Below are 16,179 nucleotides of genomic sequence, written 5' to 3'. Positions count from 1 at the left end.
AGTGATGGTGGCCAGGCTTTGGTATTTCCTCTCACAGTGCAGCTGAGCTCTCTGCCAGCTCATGCCCGGTTTCACCAGGTGAAATGTGCTGCCGTCGCTGCAGAGGGGGTAACGGGGAATCTGGCACTGCAGGCTGTGCCACACCTTACTCTTCAGAGTCATGTAGGTGCAATTCCTGCTCTCAGGCTCGTGTCGTGAGGCCCAGTTAGTGTAGTCGGAGGCGTTGACCCGGGGGGCTTCGACTAGCTCGGTCCACCTCCAGACAGCGGGGTCTCTGGTGTCGCGGTGCAGCCCGAACCAATACTGGCCACCATTCATGAGATTGGACAGATGGTCAGCCTCCTCCTGGCTCCTGAGGAAACCAATGAGCCAAGTAATTCATCAGTTAATCAACCAACCAAGAAGGGTAACAAATGTTATGGCCCTAATTTGAACAAAGGACCTACCTACCTATGAGACTGGAGCTAATGTGAAGGATTGAGCCCTATTGAACTAAATGGCTGTCTGTCCTGACTACACTCCCTTTTGTTTTATTTGAAGCTGCTAGCTGTCAACTGCCTCCTGCAACCTGCCGCTCAGGAGGAAAAGGACATTAAACCTGAGTGGGACTGGACTGGACTAAAGCTCTTTGTTTTTAAATAGAGCATTTTACCATTTGTCATTTTTTAATTGGTTTGTAACGAGGAGTATTGTTGTTTACAGTATTTACGACGGGTATTACTGACTCGTGCAGTTTCTCCTCAATAGAAGAGGTTGTTACCAGTAGTAGACAGTCTTTTTAACTTGTGACCTTCCCACACGACAAGATTTGCAAATCAGTATATCTTCATTGGCAATTTGAATAATATATTTTTTTCAGCTGGGCTCAAAAGGTTTAACAATCCGTGAGTTATAGTGCTGAAGCTGTGGGGCCCGCGTATTCAAATCTATCTATGGGTCTATCTTAGGTAATCAATCTCCCTCGTTCTTGCAATCATAGTATTATTTTCTGTATAACCACATATAATTCGCTGTATTTCAATCTGTCACTTCCAATGACATTTTCATTTTGTAACTGCACAAAACATAATTTAAAGTTAGTAATCATCACTTTGATTACTCTGGTCCTGAGTCTGATGTTTGATTTATTCATAATTATTTTTACTGTAATACATATTTTGATTGAGTTAATCCTGGAAGTAATGTTGTTCCACTCGACTTAATTAAAGATAGAGGCTGCCGTAGTGTGTTGGCTCCTTCTTGTGTAAGCGTCCAGGTTGAGAACTCAAGTCCCAAAAATGTTTTTTAACCTGTTAATCAGAAGTTGATTGTGCTAACTGTTATCGTCGCATAATTTTGTGGCATTTGTCTCCAAATTCCTGCACTGTAACTATGGAAGTGTATTTTAAATGGTGACAAGTCATCATGCTAATAGTATTACAGCAAAACCAACCTGATTGTTGCCAGATCTGTGTGATGACTCCTGCAGTGATCTCTCGCCTCCTGCCAACTTTTTGCTGTCAAAACAAGATTGAACTTCTTTCTTAAACCCAACACACACACACTGGTGGTGACGATGATGATGATGATGAAGAAGAGCGGTCCAAGGGAGTTGTTCTTCATGATTTTGAAAAGTTCCCCGTGACGTCCACAGCAAAATATCTAATTCTATACGATCCTGTTCTATTATCTCCTGTTCAGATCAATTATTTTGTTATATTCTAATTTATTGTATTTCCAATGCCAGTCTCTACTTCAGTGGTGCCACTTATGATCTTAATCTTCTATCATCCTGTATGGTCAGCGTTTATTTCCAACTAGTTGACAGCAAGGTGGGAGTGTCCTGTTTTCACTGCGGACTCTGTAGCCGCCTGACTGTCTGGATGTAGTTTCTAGTCGTGTTTTTTGTTTTTATCTTCAGGTGAACCAACAGGCATCTGGCCTCTTCCTGTCATGCCAGCAGAGTCAATTTACAACACAAATGTGTCTCCAGATGGAGATTTTTTTATTTTATTTGTTTATTTGACAGGGACAAGATGAAGGGCGGCTGTCATCATCGTCATCATGAGGGAATCTTTCTGGCTGGCTGTTTGTTATTCTATCAATCTGTTTTAATCAGAAATGTCAGTCTGCCGCCCCCGTTTGTTTGTCAAGACTTGATTATCTTATCTTACCTCAACGCTCTGGCCGACAATATTTATTTTTAGTATTTACTTCTTGTATCTACGGTGCTTGGACCTCTAGATACCCTTATTAGAATTTTCTTTCTTTCTTTCTTAGCTCAGCATATTTGGCAGGTGGGCTACTATGGTCCCCCACTACTCAGGCAAGACAGCCCTCACATATTGGCCAGAAGGTGGCGCTATAACAAGCAACTTAACTAACACATATATCACTTTTAATGTCCAATATATTGGATTTTCCGCTTTTTGAATTGTTTAAAAATCACTTTTTTCACAAACTCCTCCTAGGATGTTCATCTGATTCATTGAAACTTGGTGTGGACAATGTTGGAACTGTCGTCTATAAAAGTTGCAAAGGTTGTTGATAGGCCAAATGGTTTGGTTGTTACCAACCAATGGACTTTTAAAGGTCCCATCTGGTGTAAAGCAGGACTCCCTCTCCTCTGTGATGATAAAGGAGTTGGATGTGTATCTAAACATGAAAGTATCAAAACTAAATCCACACAATCCATATTAGAAAAGCGAGCCTCTAAACGAGCCGTTTGGACTTCCGTAACTTTGTGGCGTCACAAAGGTTCGCTCATTATCATTTCTGTAAGAAATAATAGACTAACAAAGTGTTTTTTTCAAAGCGGTCGAGCGGTCGTCGTCGTTTATTACCGGAGAGTTTTCCCTACCTGTAGCCGCCGGGCCGCGGCGTCTCACGTTTCACTCTCGAAACGGTTAGCCGATCGGAACGGAGGGTCGTTAATATTAATGAGCCTTAAAGACACGGCGACAGAAACGGCCTGTTCTTGGTAAGGCTCAGAGAGATGCTGGAAAATGAACGTGGAGAAATGGATTGAGAGTGTTTTTGGTTCATGACACCACACACACAGCTTTGAATGGACAGAAAGACACAAAATAAAACTCTGGAGAGTAGAATATGGAGCTTTAAGGAAAGATGGCCAACACAAAATTGGCCATAACTCATTGACCATTCATCTAATCAAATAAAAATTTGAAACACATGTTGAGGAGTGTTTCTTTGCACGCCCACAAAAACATTTTGAGCTCTACCACTAGTGGTCGCTACAAATGCAAAAAGTTTATATCTCATAACTGGCCACATATATTTGTATGAAATTTTGTTGACATGCTTTAGGATCATGTCCAAGTCAACTTATGAAATTTGGTTGTGACCGGGCATGGCTTATAACATAATAACCAAATCTCCATAGATATTAAAATCAAAACTTCGGAGAATTTCAGGACGTGTCGGCTGAAGTGAGACAAATCGTTCTTATACTGGTACCTACCCCTGATTCTTAAATCACCCCCTCTGCTTATAGCAAAAACTGACTGTGTTGTCCTCCTAAACAATATGTTACAGAAAAAAACTATTTTTCAAATTGCCATCCCTTAATTAGTTACCACATTTTTTTAATGATATCTTGAAAACTGAGCGTACGGTAGATCGAAATGTGCAGCGCCAAATAGTTTCTGTAGCTACAACTGAACCACAGGCGTGCTGATGTACTCCCTCTCGTGTGATACTGCTAACAGGTAAGACCCAGAATTTAAATCTCATTTGGGTGCAAGAACTGAAGAACATGAACACAAAAACCTGCTGCATCAACAAAGCTGGTGCTTCATTCACTGTGTGTCGACCAGAGCCAGATTTTACATCTCAGTGACGTCAGAAATTCAAGAGTCAGTTCTCCAGTTTCTAGCTTTAGTAAAGAGTGGTGCACAAATATTGACTGACTTGTCCTGGAGCACAGGAAGAACACATGTGAATTGTTAGGATGGGTGGCATTCCCCTTTAAATCAACCGTTTTTGCATCCCAAGCTGACCTCTGCGACCGTCACATTTGTTTAATTTGCTTTGGAGCGAGTCCAATTCAAATCAAATAGATCGGATGGACCTGCTGTGGGAAAATTCTCCTTGTGTGTCGACCGACTACGTACTTAATGAAAGTCCACACGATGTAATTCATTTCTGCTATGAAGCCTCCGAATTTTCTTGTGCTCTAAAATTTAATAGTGTAATAATAATAAATGTGTACTTTATTAAGTCTGTATTTGAGCCATGTTATAAAGACATTACGCATATGCAAGTCATTTTGTCCTTTACAGACACAGAAAAAGCAACATTAAGACATCATGAGCAAAGGGTAAGTAAGCAGAGTACAGACTGTACATATATATACATTTTGAGGCATTGATAATGTTAGTAGTATGTTAGTAGTATCAAGAGAATATTACTAAGTCCCGACCGATAAATCTGAGTCCGATAATGTCGATAATTGGAGAGGAAGATTACTGACATTTTTTTTTCTTTTCTTTTGTTGTGGTTGTGTAAGAGAAAGCCAACTCTAATCCCCCCATCCCCGCTCTAAACTGAAGATCTAAACTGAAAAAGATATTGATTGCCTTTAGTCATCATCATATCCGATTTATCGACGAAACAGATATTCTTTATTAGGAATAAGGAACTTGCTTAGTCCGGTGTGACTATGACATCCGGAAATCTGAACTGATATCAAAATTTTAACACTCAATAACCACGAAACTTCTCTGAATGTGCATGAAGCCGTATGCATGCTCATAATCTAGGAAGACATTACACTCTGGATTAAGCATAAATTGACTCATTTTAATAATTTCTATTATTTAAACATATTTTTCCCCTCACAATAGCAGGCATTAGTAAACATATATCAGAGGCACACACTATAATGTACTGTATAAATAAACAGTACAGCCTACATGAAAACATTAACCTTAACAGGAAGCCCCTCCCTTATAATGTAACTTTTACTGCAAAAACAAGATACTTTTAAAGCAAAAGGCACATAGAAATTAAAGGTAAATTGATGGTTTCCAAGAATTCTTATATGATTTGTGATATTGATTTTAACTAGACCCACCCGTAGAGACTAGGGCTAAGGACAAGACAGTTTACTGTGTCACAGTAACCTACATTTGGAAACAAATCCACCTTATCACACTATTCACTTTTACTGAGAACGTTACTGAATGGATCTACAGCCACACCACAACAAGCTGACTCAGCTGCTCTCTGGTTCTAGCTGCTTGTAATTCATTCATTGGCTTTACCTGCTTATTCCTATTCAGGGTCACAGGGGGGCTGGTGGTTTGTCGCCACCTTTTGGTTAAATGAAGACACAACAATGATAGATTTCAGATCAGTGAAATTTGTTTCTGTGTTTTTGTTGGATGGTAATTTAATAGATGCATCTTTGATACTTGTTTTATTTTTAGTTAATGTGATTTCATTTTTAAACTTGTTTTCAGTCATTTGAAAATGTGGTTTGTTTCTTTTTTTTCCAAAAACGCCCGCATTAAGCCTGGGGAAGCCCTAATTACAACAACCTGGACAGATGTAAACGGACCAATGAGATGAAACAAGGAACTCACATATTGTTGCCTGACTGAGAGAGTTGAAGTCAGGTTAGGGAGACATACTGTACCCCGCACCCTTGTTAGCTATACCCTACATGGCCAAAAGTATGCAGACACCCCTTCTAATTAGTGGATTCGGCCATTTCAGCCACATCCATTGCTGACAGGAATATAAAATCATGCACACAGCCGTGCAATCTCCATAGACAAACATTGGTAGTAGAATGGGCCATACTGAAGAACTCAGTGACTTTCAACATGGCACCGTCATAGGATGGCAACTTTCCAACAAGTCAGTTTGTCAGATGTTTTCCCTACTAGAGCTGCGGTCCAGCCTGATGTTCAGACTGAACGGCCATTTAGTTTCCACTCCATTATTCAGTCTGACATTGCTTTCATGTTATCCGTTTTCAGTATGGGGGATTTTCCCTGAACCAATCGCTAGTGACTGATGTATCCGGCCGCTCTGATGTTATTTTCAGTTACACTGATGCTGGGAATATTTACTAACTTTACCAAAAATGTCAGTCGTTTTTGACAAAAAATAACGTATTTGCAAAGAAAATATGTTGGTTAAGGAATGATTTCAACAAATATTACTCTGCAGAAACCGTTGCACAAACGGTTCAAACTTTAGTCCCGCCCACAAAGGCACTGATTGGCCCGATCGTTTTTCCGATTAAGAAATCACCTTTGAATAGAGCAACACCAGACCCTGAATCACTAGAGCAAATCTGAAGAGTGGACGGGTCGCGATTCAGGAGTCTGGAACCAGGCTAGCTGCGCTCAGCTGCAAGTCCTGTTATCGTGAAGTGGAAAAGTCTAGGAGCAACAACAGCTCAGGCTGAAGCAGTCGGCCACACAAGCTCACAGAGCGGGACCGTTGAGTGCTGAAGCACGTACAAATCGTCCGTCCTCAGCTGCAACACACACTACCAAGTTCCAAACTGCCTCTGGAAGCAACGTCGGCACAAGAACTGCTCATCTGGAGCTTCATGAAATGGGTGTTCATGGCCGAGCAGCCGCACACGAGCCTAAGATCACCGTGTGTGATGCCAAACGTTGGCTGGAGTGATGTAAAGCTCAGCACCACTGGACTCTGGAGCAGTAAATCAAACGGACGAATGTGGTTTTGGCGGATGCAGAGAGAACACTACCTGCCCGAATGCATAGTGCCAACTGTAAAGTTTGGTGGAGGAGGAATAAGCCCTGACCTCAACGCCATCGAACACCATTGGGATGAATTGGAACACCGAATGTGAACCAGGCCTAATCACCCAACATCAGCGCCCGACCTCACTAATGCTCTTGTGGCTGAATGGAAACAAATCTCTGCAGCAATGTTCCAACTCCACATCAATGCCCATGATTTTGGAATTTGACAAGCAAGTGTCCACCAGAGCATGTGAGCGGCGCGGAGCGGGAGCGAGAGCGAGCGGGGAGCAGGAGGATTTTGGGTGGAGCGGTGAGCGGATTTTTAAAAAAGCTGGAGCGGGGCCTTATCTCCCGCTCCATCCCGCTCCAATTTCGCTCCGGTACCGCTCACACCATGTGGAAGCACGCCCGAGTCCGACCCAGAAATGCATCTGCGCAGAATTAGTCTGGCGATGGCAGGCTAGTGTTTAAGCTATAATTAAAATACAACGCAGCTTTTTTATTTTTTGGAGCGGAGCGGTGAGCGATTGGAGCGGAGCGGCCGTGAGCGGAGAGAACTGACCGCTCCGCTCCGCTCACATGCTCTGGTGTCCACGTACTTTTGGCCATGAAGTGTGCATATTTTCAGGGAAAAGAAAATGGAAACATCATTTAACCCCCCCACCCTCCCTCTAATTCAAATGAGCCTGATTTTAACAAGAAGCTCATTTCCTCTGGAAGCAGAGGAAGTTCCTCCTGTCCCTGCAGTCCCTGACCTCCCAGGGCCGGGCTCGGTCTTTGGGCAGGGTGCCACAGTGCTGCCGGCGGGCCGGGCGGAGAGGCGGGCCCCGGTGCCGCAGCTCATCCCCGTTCACCCACAGCCACTGGCCAGCCAGGAAGCGCAGGCCCGTCCACACCTGGAGAAAGACAAAACACAAGGAGCTAGCGTACGCACATCCAAAATACTGACTGAGTCGCTTGAAACAAGGTAACAGAAGCAGAGATTCATCCATGTTAGATTGGTGCTCCCTTAGTGGTTTAATCAGCAACGCTTTGACCAATGCTTAGCTCTTAGTGCTCAGCAGATGCTTGGGGAAACTTCTAGCAATGGCTCCACCTGTCAGCATGCAAGTGTTGAAAGACATGTGAAGAGCAGCATCACTTTGCTAAAGTTGAAATGTTAAAGCTGCACTAGACAAGATTTTCAGGCAATAACACACCCGTCTTCTCAGTGGAAACCAGGAAGATCTAATTTTAGATGAGTTCAACAAAGTGCTTAGACACAAACGCAACCACACACACAAACCTCATCAGTCACGGCTGCCAAGATCTTCTCTCTGGCGTAGAGATGGTCGTCGTCAGACAGCAGGCTGGCCAGGTCATAGCGGTGGTTGCGGTACGCAGCAGGATCTACACGGGGATCCAGAGCCAGAGTCCTGCAGAACTCCAGGGCTTCCTCCCATGTCTTGTTCTCCCTCACCAGAACCAGCTTCTCCTCGTAGCAGAGAAATAACTTTTTTTGAGGACATCTTCTGCTTTGCCACATGAACCCGGTAGCAGGTGCAGCAGCGTCATTAGTGATGAGGCCACAGTCTTGATTGTCTGGCTCACCCGGGATCCAGTTTCTGAAGTCTGACTGAGTCTCTCCAACCCACTTCCACTCATCATCCACGTCCCTGAGGAACACAATCACAGGAATGGGAATTTTCAGGATTTCAGGGTTTTAATGATGCACAAGTCCCATTTGAGATTCCAGATGCATTGCTTTTATATTTAGCTAAGCTATATTGCATGACATCAATCCTATTCCAAGCCCTAACATTATTGTACATACCTGACTAGTCTTGTATTTCTAATCACTGTTGCTCCCGCTAGTAGTTTCATCAATATCCATTATATTAGAAAACTGGTAATCTTAATCTTTAACTGCAGATTCCTATTGTGCTGCTGTATTTTTTATTTGGGCAAGATGAATTGAAACTGAAAGACATCAGTCCTATTCAAACTCCAGACACTACTGTACATATCTAACTAGTCCTGTAGTTTGAATAACATGCTGCTCCCTCTTGTGGTTTCCTGAATATATATTGTACTTATTGCACAGTACACAATATCACAAGGCAGAGATAAAGAGATAGCATCTGTCACATTAAAGGTGAATACATGTACTCCCCACTGCACACAAACAGACAATGTGTAAAAGAAAGTTAACCTTTGTTATACCTAAACAGTCCGATCCAGACATGATTGGTATTAACATCAACCTCCATGATGTTTTCCGCAGTGATGGTGGCCAGGCTTTGGTATTCCCTCTCACAGTGCAGCTGAGCTCTCTGCCAGCTCATGCCCGGTTTCACCAGGTGAAATGTGCTGCCGTCGCTGCAGAGGGGGTAACGGTGAAAGTGGCACGGCAGGCTGTGCCACACCTTACTCTTCAGAGTCATGCAGGTGCAATTCCTGCTCTCAGGCTCGTGTCGTGAGGCCCAGTTAGTGTAGTCGGCGGCGTTGACCCGGGGGGCTTCGACTAGCTCGGTCCACCTCCAGACAGCAGGGTCTCTGCTGTCGCGGTGCAGCCCGAACCAATACTGGCCACCATTCATGAGATTGGGCAGATGGTCAGCCTCCTCCTGGCTCCTGAGGAAACCAATGAGCCAAGTAATTCATCAGTTAATCAACCAACCAAGAAGGGTAACAAAGGTTATAGCCCTAATTTGAACAAATTATGTCACAGGTAGAAGGTACATCATCAGCCTGTTTCTGGTGGGTTCCCACATGAAAAGAGTTGCTAAACAGTATATTTTCATTAGTCATTTGAATAGTATATTTTAATAAGATGGGTTACATTTAACAATCCCTAAGTTATAGTGATGAAGCTGCGGTGCCAGAGTTTTTTTTTTTTTTTTGAGGGGCACACATTATCAAAATGTCTATCTATGAATCTATTTTATAATAGGTAATCAATCTTCCCCTTTCTTGCAGTCATAGTATTTTTATTTTCTGTATAACCCCATATAATTTACTGTATTTCAATCTGTCACTGTCCAATGACATTTTAATTACATAAATGCAAAAATTACTCTGATTAATCTGATGTTTTTAAATCTGTTAATCTGAAGTTAATTGTGCTCACAAGTTATCATCGCATAATTTTGTGGCATTTGTCTCCAAATTCCTGCACTGTAACTATGGAAGTGTATTTTAAATGGTGACAAGTCATCATGCTAATAGTATTACAGCAAAACCAACCTGATTGTTGCCAGATCTGTGTGATGACTCCTGCAGTGATCTCTCGCCTCCTGCCAACTTTTTGCTGTCGAAACAAGATTGAACTTCTTTCTTAAACCCAGCACACACACACTGGTGGTGATGATGAAGATGATGAAGAAGAAGAAGAGCGGTCCAAGGGAGTTGTTCTTCATGATTTTGAAAAGTTCCCCGTGATGTCCACAGCAAAATATCTAATTCTATACGATCCTGTTCTATTATCTCCTGTTCAGATCAATTATTTTGTTATATTCTAATTTATTCTATTTCCAATCCCAGTCTCTACTTGCCACTTATGATCTTAATCTTCTATCATCCTGTATGGTCAGCGTTTATTTCCATCTAGTTGGTAGAAAGGTGGAAGTGTCCCGTAGCCGCCTGACTGTCTGGATTTATTTTCTCAGGTCATTTTTTTTTTCTTCAGGTGAACCAACAGGCGTCTGGCCTCTTCCCATCATGCCAGCAGAGCCAATTTACAACACAAATGTGTCTCCGGATGGAGATGAAGGGCGGCTGTCATCATCATCATCATCATCATCATGAGGGAATCTTACTGGCTGGCTGTTTGTTATTCTATCAGTCTGTGTTTTAATCAGAAATGTCAGTCTGCCGTCAACACTTGATTTGACTTAATTACTTTGACTTAGTCTTACTTTACTGCCCTGGCCGATGATATTTATTTTATTATTTATTTCATGTATTCTACTATTGTTATTGAAGATGTTTCTTAAACTTGGTTGTATCCACCGGGTCACTGCAAATCATTTGTAGTCATTTTTCTTTTGTTTAAGATAATATTTTGGCATTTTTTATTAGTCTTACTCTTTTCTTCAAGGGATTAAGCAACCAATCATCACTTTGTCCCTGGATTTAAAGGGCAATGCCACCCATTTTAAGTATTCACATGTTCCTCCTGTGCCCGAGTGCAGTTCAGTCAGTGTTTGTCAACTTGCACCACTCTTTCCTATAGATAGAAATCAGAGAGAAAACCCTTGAATGTTTTGATGGGTTGTACTGGGACTGGGATGTAAAATCAGCAGCTGCTCCATTGACAACGAATGGGGCAGCAGGGACTCTGTGGAGTCATAATATGTTCAATTGAGTTGTCAAACCTAGATTAATGAAGTTTATATTCTAGTATTGCTAACAGGTATGGGCCAGAATTTAAATCTCATTTGGGTGCAAGAACTGAAGATTTTACATCCCAGTGACGTCACAAATTCAAGAGTCAGTTCTCCAGTTTCTAGCTTTAGTAAAGAGTGGTGCAAGTACACAAATATTGACTGAACTGTCAAATGAAGAACATATGTGAATTGTTAAAATGGGTGGCATTCCCCTTCACATCAACACGTTTTGCATCCCAAGCTGACCTCTGTGTCCTTCAAGGTTCAAGCACAGTCACATTTGTTTAATTTGCTTTGAAGCGTGTCAAATTCAAATTAAGGATTAGCAGTCTTTGACAGTGACCTTCGATGGGAAAACTCTCCTTGTCTGTCAACCAACTAAGAGCTTAATGAAAGTCCACACAATGTATTTTCATGTACAGAAGTGGGTGTGATAATTAATTTTTGCTACGAAGCCTCTGAAGCCCCATGCATGCCACATAATGCTCAGGTTGTTCGAATTTCCTTGCGATGTAAAAAAATTCACCCACAACTTCTCTTTCTTCACACAGGAATAACTTGATATATGTGTACTTTATTAAGTCTATATTTCACACTGAGCAAGTGCAAGTGTTTTTGTCCTTTACAGTAATATTCAACAGTGCAGGACAGGAGGCTTTAAGACAGATGTTTACATGCAGAGGGAAAATATTACAGACTACAGCGGAAGAGAAATTAATACTAGCGGCAGCCGAGACATACTGAATTCATAATTTTGGGTTAAATACTGTATATCAATTTTTTATAACACTAAACATCTAAACGTTTTCTGTAGACTTGTCAACGTGAAAACATTTGCACTTTCTCTACATACAGTATATAGCAGTGATTCTCAACCTTTTTTCATATCAAGGACCCTAATTTAGTCCACATTAGAGCCACAGACCCCCATTTGATGAGATTTTGTCTCTTGGACCCAAATCTGAGAATATTATTATTGTCAGATATGATTTTGTCCAGAATCCCATGACTGTCTGTATTGTAGGTAGAGAGATAGCAGAGAAATTATGATCAAAATAGTCATTCTTCTACATTTTCTAACTGTGTTAACTTCTTGTAAATGAAATAATGCTGAAGTTTAACAATTCATCAGTTTGCTGGGGACCCCCTGGAACCCCCTCAAGGACCCCTGGTGGTCCCCGGACCCCACGTTGAGAACCACTGGTATATAGTACAGTAAATTCACATATTTGCTTCCTTCATATTTGTTATACTGTATATTGCACATATGACATTTCTTCTCATTTCTCCACATATTTTGGTATATCTTCATATTGATCTTATCCTCCACTCGATTTATTCTTCGTATCACTCAGTTCTACTGTTGTCGTTCAGCACAGCCTAATAATGCTGTAATCCAAACCTCTCATGATTTTCATTTAAGCATTTCACCTTCAAAAGTGTTATATTTGTCGTTTGTGTATGTTTTCATGCCTCCCATTTAATCTATTCTAATTGACATTTTATTTTTCTTTGCTGTATTCTATTACCATTTGCTGCTGGAACAATCAAGTTTCCCCGCAGAAATCATTTAAGGTTCATCTCATCTCAAACACTGAATGTATGTAAATGTGCAGAGTCTACATATATAAACAGCACTAAGATACAAAGTTATGTTAATTTTTGTATGTCTGGGACTGTGATACGTCTCATCACTGAACAGGGTTGGATGAGCTTATGAAACTAAAGTCGTACCTTGAATACAAGGTGACCAAAGACACAACACCCAAAATCCAACCTCTTAAAGGGACTGGGGTCAGACTGATATATCGGGCCAATATCGGCCATTCAGTGTTGCCCACCGCCGATATGATGGAAGATCCCATTTTCTTCAACAGGTTCAGGGGTGTCCATCTGTAAAACAATGCAATTAAACCTGCCTCACCTTGCCTCCTAAAAGAATTTCATCGGTCTGGGTTTCAGTGGAGAGTTTTAGTGTCCCATGATGGTTTAAATTATTAATTCAGAGGCTTTTTCACCTTCACAAGAATACGGTTCTGGGGGAGAAACGCTGAATACTTGGATTTTTCCGGCACGAAAATGGTCAAATTTAAAGATATTGAATATCGGCACAAAATATCGTCGACCTGCAGCTTCGATCCAAAAATATCTGCCTTTAAAAATCCATATCGGTCGGCCCCGAAAATGAATACTTCACGTATCAAAACTAAAAGTTGATATGTTTTATGTATTGTCATCCACATATCTCAAAACTAAAAATTGTCATGCGTGACTTTGTTGGTAAAAGAGTCATGTAAAGTTTTTGAATGTGAAAGTCTCCTCTGGTCACTGAAGTTTTCTTATGTTGATTAAAACATAAAATTACAGAGAAACATTTTTTGCTTGGTCCAAAGCTTCAGTGAGCGATAATGATGGGAAAATGTAGTTTCCAAATTATTTAAGTAAGAAACCGCAACATTTTTATATATAAATAAATATATGCCTGCTCTAACTCAACAGTGATCCAACCTATATCCAGGTCATGAATCTTTTTAAGTTGCTTCTACACTTGGAACAGTAAATACGACGCGACACAAAGCTTTACAACCAAATATCTAGTGAAGTTAAGACTGCAGGGAAAAGAGCCTCATGAGGGAATCGATTACACTCAAGTAACAACAGAGAAGTGTTGATGTGAATTAAGAGCAAAATTCCCCTTTGAGAGAAGGGAGCTCGTGATGGATGGGAAGCCCCATGTCAGCCCACCGTGCTGAAATGCTGAAATCCACAAAGCTTTATTCAGCCTGATAGTCGGCCATGTTGTTTACCTCTGGAGGGCGTTCACTTTGTCTTCCCTGCTAGGCCTGCAGGCGGCACAGGACAGCAGGGTCTGCAGGGAGGTGAGGGAGGGGGAAAAAAATCAATGTTACACACACACACGCATACACATACACACACACACACTGGGGTCTCCCTCTTTGGAGACCGAACATTTACCAAAAGGTTTGTAATTTGGTGCATCTCTACAGACTACGTAACCCTAACCCAGACCTTAGCCTGACCCGAACCCTGAGCTTAACCCGAGCCCAGACACTGAATATCTATAGACTATAGTCAAGTTGAGTATCAACATTGGAAATAAAGTGTGACCGAAAGGCCAGATGAGGGACATTTTTCTAGTTTTCTAGTTCTGGGATGTAAATTCCAATTTACCAGTTTTATTTGCAGAATAGAGTTTGCCCATCTTTTTAGTCCGACATGAATTTTTCTGATATAAATTGCTTTTTTTCCGTCATAGCAGTTGGTTTCAAGCTAAAGTAAGTTATATGAGGGTCTTTTGAGGGGGAAACGTATAAATGGAAAATAATAATCTAAAGATATTATTGATTTGTGCCTGTATTGATAGTTGCTAACTGTTCTGATCACCAACTGGAGGTCACAGTTACGCCACCTTTTTATGTACCACTACATCACTGGCTGTATAGCAAGGCCAAACTGTCCCACATCCAAACCCAACACCATGTCCACCTACATGATGTGTGTCCTCCTCAGCAGCTGTCTGGAGCAGGGAGACAACAGGCTGTCTGTAGGACTGCAGATATCACACCTACAGACAGAAGAAGAAGAAGAAGATGAAGAAGAAGAAGAAGAAGTGGGGTGGCAGGGTGGACAGTTTAACTCCAGTAAAACACTGGGAAAAAGGATGCAACACTTGACTACAGATGTTGATGATGCGTTATGTGTATACTGAGATTGAGTTGCTGAAGGTATCAGTAGAAATACACAGCATGGGCTATAGAGTCTTTCAGGTAACGTGACACACCCTCTGGCGGCCATATTGGAGGTCCTCAGCTCTTGGGCGACAGTGGCTGTAAACAGCTGACAGTGTTTCTAAACTTATGACTCAGCAGAATTCACAAGACATGGTTCATTTCTGTCTGTTTCTGACTGAACTGATCACTTCATCACTGATCCATCTGATTGATTTAGTGTTTAGATAATGTCAGCTTGTTAGCTAGCTAACCATAGTATCTGGTCAGCTAACATCACTGTCTTGTTGTTAACACATCTGATTAGCACACTAGCTAACGCAGCAGCTAGCGTTAGCATGTTCACATTAACATCAGTGTGTTTGCCGGCTAGTTAGCTAGCTAACAGTTTGTTCAGGTTAACTGAGCTGACTCTTCTCAAGCTACAACTCAGAGTGTTTTGGAGTAGAGACTAGGGCTAAAGACAAGACAGTTTACTGTGTCACAGTAACCAAATCCACCTTATCACACTATTCACTTTTACTGAGAACGTTACTGAATGGATCTACAGCCACACCACAACAAGCTGACTCAGCTCTCTGGTTCTAGCTGATGGAGTGGATGGAGACACAGCTACTAACAGATTAGTGACTACAGTCTTACTTACTGCTCTTGTATCTTCTTCCTCCTCGTCAGAGAGGGAGTGGCGGGCTGCTGGGTGGAAACCGTCCTCTCTGTCATCCCTCTGTCCATCATCTACAGTATCACTGTACAGAGATTTAAATAAAGTGTAAAGTTTTAAAATGTATTCACCTGTTACTCCTGCAATCCTCTTACATCGTGGAGGGCGGTAGTGAACACTGTCAACCAATTCAGTTAACATTTAATTGAAATTTAATTTAATTTAATTATTGCTTGGATCACTTGCATGCCGAATTTACCAGAAGATCCTACTGATTCGTATCCCATCTTATATGATGTTGTACCTGGTGTGTACGCTTGCCGACGAGCAAGAAAGCATTAAATTGCCAGTTTTTTTAATGGAGTTTGGCGTGCTGGTCTATCCATACAAGAGAGATCCTTCAGATACAATCACCAGTTTTTCGACGTGTAACGGAAAAGTAATGTAACGTGTAACTTAATTAGCTTTTGAAATGAACAACTATCAAACGCTATACTTTTGGATTAAGGAACCCAAACACCTGTTGAAAATGTTACGAAATCAAAACTCACCTTCTGCTGTTCTCAAGTAAAAAATGAGTTTGGCTTGAATAGTGCGAGGCGTGCAGGTTAATTTATTCTGGCTGTGTGACCAACACTTTCTACTCTCAGCTGTTCCTGTTCAAATGCAGCCAGAAA

At 41.6% G+C, this 16,179-nt stretch overlaps 1 long non-coding RNA gene across 1 annotated transcript; it reads right to left on the bottom strand.

Moving 5' to 3' along the window:
• Positions 1 to 13,876: 13,876 nt before the first annotated feature.
• Positions 13,877 to 16,179, bottom strand: LOC139930267 (uncharacterized). The gene is made up of 4 exons (XR_011785456.2): positions 16,054 to 16,179; positions 15,488 to 15,587; positions 14,604 to 14,678; positions 13,877 to 13,961 (listed from the first exon to the last, which is right to left on the bottom strand). It is a non-coding gene; the product is annotated as an uncharacterized LOC139930267 (long non-coding RNA).

This window comes from Centroberyx gerrardi, chromosome 24 (genome assembly GCF_048128805.1).
Source record: "Centroberyx gerrardi isolate f3 chromosome 24, fCenGer3.hap1.cur.20231027, whole genome shotgun sequence".
In the NCBI taxonomy this organism is placed as follows: domain Eukaryota; kingdom Metazoa; phylum Chordata; class Actinopteri; order Beryciformes; family Berycidae; genus Centroberyx; species Centroberyx gerrardi.
This window is presented reverse-complemented; position numbering and strand designations above follow the sequence as displayed.